Here is a 4,278-nt window from a genome sequence, read left to right on the forward strand (position 1 = left end):
TGGTAGCAATCAATCTTCTCAGCCCTTGGTCCTTTGTGTGTAGTGGGGAGGGGATATGTGCATCTGACCTACAGCTCATGCTCTTTGAGTTTGGAGATGACAGAGTGGACTGTTGCAGTCAGGGCACCCCCATCCCAGCTGTGTTCCTGAGACACAATGTTGGGGTCATTGCTGGTTTTCTAGCTTGAGTACTGCTGCCCACTGTCTGAGAGTGCCAGATGTTTTAGCACCCTGAATGATAGTCTGAGAATCTTGCTCCTTTTTTGGCCTTTTTGAAAGATTTCAGAACTTGTGCTCTGTGTCTGGCTCCTCGCTGGCTCCCTCTTTGATTCAGCAGATCACAGGAGCCACTTCCCAAAGCCCAGCTGTGGTCTTGCTGTGTTGCTGCCCAGCTCCTCCAGGGTTCCTTCTTTCCTGGAGATCAAAACCCACTTCCTTGGACGTGGGTGCATCCAGTCAGTCAGTGTCTCCCTCTCCCTTATGGGGTCCTGCTCCCTTGTGTCCTTGCCATCGGGGCCCAGCACATGCTCAGCTCCCCCACATAGTGTTCTTGCTGATTGCCCTTCCCATCCACAATGCCTCCATCCTCCCTTCCTGCCCTACCCAGGTGGCCATGTCTCCTGGCTCTCTTTCCTCCCAGAGCTGTGACCCCAGTGCTCAGGCAAGCACTAACTCCATGTGGAGAAGGCCCAGCCTCCTCACTGCCCCTACACCTGTTTCTGCCCGAGTTTGTATCTGGCTGTCTTGTAGAGTGCTTATGTCCAGGGATTTGCTTTCTAAACTTGAAGATTTGTTAAAACAAGTGAGGAAGTTAACAGCAGTTTCAGGATCTGGGTCCTTCTAGAGCGGGGTCCTTTCCTAATGAGAAGGACCCCTAGACACTCACAATGCAGCAGTTTCTCCAGGGAAGTCCTTTGTGTATAAAACCGCAGAATGTATCTCCTCTTCACAAAATCACGGGTCTCTGTGTAACTATAACTTTAAATATTTGCCAAGTGAGGATGGCCATTGTGGAGAGCACATCCCCCACACATGATTCCTGCAAACTACCACTTGGAAACATGGGCTGTTTCTTATGTTGCTGGTGAAAGACAGCATCAGCACCTGCTTCACTGAGTGGGTATACTTGTAGCCCAAAGCAGAATTTAAAGTGAAATTTACCTTGTTGACTTCACTTTGAATTTGCTTCAGATTTAGGTGCAGTGTTGACACTTCTAAGAAAGCAACTTGCTTTTGTTCCCAATATGAGCTGGGGACAGATTTCTGGTTAGCAGAGCTGTCAGAAATGTCTTTACCAGATATCCTGATGGCATGACCCTGCAAGAGGTACCACAGGGCTTATTAAGAAAGACGCGCTGACACCCATCATGACACAAGAGAGGGTTTGATAAGTCATCAATGTGTACAGGGAGTTCTGTTGATTTCTGGATTAAACTACAAAAGCAAGTGTTGAGTGCTGCTCTGTGACCAAAAATGGTAATGGAACAAAAGCTAAGAAGGGTCTGAAATGACTACAAATGGAAATCTTAAAATCTAGCTGTTTATGGTTTCTATAGTGAAAAATTAAATTAGCACATTATCAAGCTTGTGGGTGAGATATGCAGTAGGGCCTTTATCAGAGCTGCAGGGAACAGGCCAGGAGGGGCATGGAGCTCTTGGGCAGCTAATGTTTTTATTCATGGTGCGATCTCCTTGCTCTGGTTGTCATTGCTGTTTTCACATCAAGGGAAGATGGGTGCTACTGCTTGACAGTGACAATGACATTCCCCTGGGGGTTTATAATTTAATTTATGATCAGACAAAGAGAAGGGATGGGACTTCAGCAGGAGAATAAAGAGAATAGCATTCTTGTAGAAACCTGCAAATGGAAAGGAGCCAAGATCAGAGAGAGCTGGCCCATGCACAGTGTGGCTGTACAGCAAACTCTGGTGAAAGCTGTTTCTTCTGAGGCATGGAACCTGTAATCGGCCAAGAGGAGCAGCAGGGAAACTACCAGCAAACCTCAGAGTACATGCACATTTGGTGATGTTATCATGCTTTGTGATCTATCAAAACCTTAATTAAACATTTGAATATTTCTCCTTAACTGGGAAAGCCAGTAATTCAACGTGGTATCTGTCCCTTTAAACAGCCCTTGATAAACAAGCAACACTTAGCGCATATGTTCTGGAAAATGTGAATGAGGCAAAGGCACTTGCTGTTCATCTGGTCCTTAAATAAGTATCAGATATTGAAAATCTAATATTGAGTGCATGGCTGCATCATCGTTGTTACCAGCCATGCTGATGGACGTTTACATTTGTATTGTGCTTTTTTAAGACTACAAGTATTTTTCCTAGATATTTGCTCTGGACCTCATAACACTGGTGGGGTTTGGGGATGTTACTGTCATTTTAAACATGAGAAGACTAGGGTAGCAGAAGTTCTTGGGTTGTTACTGAGAGGGTGGTGAGAGTCTTACAGTTGGGAGCCAACTGTTTCTAGGTACTAAAGCTAAAGAATCTTTCCCCAGTCAGTGCATAAGAAGAGTCCAGCAAGGAAGACGGCAGGATGTAGATGGACGGCATAACCTACCCAGTGATGTGCACCTTTCAGTCTCTTGAGTGACTCTTCTGTTTCTCCTCTTGGGGAAGTGAGCATGGATGATGTCCTCTTTGGTTTTGGTGTACAAGCATCTTCTTGCCTGTCTGTCCTCATTAAGCCCTCCTGGTGCTGCAGGCTTGGGAATAGCAGTCTCTCCCTTGTGCAAGCTGTTGGGAGCCCTCACCACTGGCCTGCAGGGAGTCAGCCTGTGCTCAGGGCCAGCTGTGCTCCTTGAATGCAGCTTCCAGTCTGGAAGCTGTTAATGGCATGAAGATACAGTCCTGCACCTTTTTGTTTTTCTTAAGGAAGTTTTTCTGTTTGACATGGATGGCAAGACAGAATCAAAAATCTTCCTTCAGTTTGCAGACTGATCCCCAGATTTTTCATCCCTTTTATTAAGAAGTGGAGCACATGCAGGTAAAGGATAAAACCATGTTTTGAGTTCTGTTTTTGTTTTGGATGTTATATAACTCACATGGCATAAATAAATTAAATATTCAAATATTCTAAAAAGGTATTTTTCTTCATTTTTTTTTATGTTACCATGCTTTTGTGCTGTGCTTAAAAGTTAACCAGAATCACAGTGGATTTCTTTTTATGTGTTTCCTAAAATTCCTATTTACTGACAAAAGCAGACCAGACTGTTTGATGCATATTCTTAAATAAAAAGAGGCCTTGGAGCAGGAAGCAGAGGCAGATTCCTTTTCTCCTTTTTCGGGCTTTCAGTTGTCTTAGGAAGCATTGCAGAGGTCCATGATGGGTGCCACTGGCAATTCTGTGTGAAGATTCTTGTGGGATTTAATTTTCTTGGATACCTGCTACAAATTTATTTCAAATTTAAGCTGATTCAAGTGCAGTGCTCCTAATTCCATTAAATTTGTGGCTGTCTCACACTGGCTAGAGGAATGTCATCACTTAGGGTTCCTTCCAACTGCATTTTTTAAAATTTTGCTTATCCCAGACAAAGATCATTTTCTGTCTCGTTGATCAGAGCAAGAACAACAATTAAAAAAAAAAAAAAAAAAGCAGAGGGAGAGAGCTCCAGCGAGAGAGAGCACATTTCCTGCCTCCATGCTAGAGGTATAAGGAGTAGCCCAACAACCTCACTCAGCTCTGCTGAGCCATAATGTCTGCCCTGCTCCACACAAGACTCCTGCAGCTCCCAGCACAGTCCTCACCTGGCAGGGTTGAGGTACAGGAAGAACCCTGTCACTCTTTGAGACTATGCTTTTCTGTAGTGCACAGAAACTGTGGTGCTTTAAAAATATCCCTTTATCCCAGACAAAGGAGCCCCAAGGTGGCACTCAAGGACATGTTCTACAGAATCCCTGTAGGCTAGGTGAGAGCAGGAGGATAAATTCAATGTGTTAAAGGGAACAAAGGAAAAACTCACCAATGAAGAGTGTTTTATCCAGCAAAACTGTCCTTCAGAAATGAGGAGGAAGTAGGTGATGACTCTCCCAAAGAAAAGCCACGTTCCCCACCATGAGGTCTATCCCTGGAACTGCTGAAGGGAATGAAGTTGAAGCAGACAAACAAAATTACTAATTAGCAACATAAAACACATAAAAGCACAGACAGCAATACTATAAGTAATACTGAGTCAATATTTCTCTCCAGTATGTTGAGAGAGAAAAAAAAAATTAAGACAGCTATAGATCAAACAGATTGTCAATATACATAGTAGAAAGTGAT

Source organism: Marmota marmota, unplaced genomic scaffold (assembly GCF_001458135.2).
Source record: "Marmota marmota marmota unplaced genomic scaffold, marMar, whole genome shotgun sequence".
Classification (NCBI taxonomy): Eukaryota; Metazoa; Chordata; class Mammalia; order Rodentia; family Sciuridae; genus Marmota; species Marmota marmota.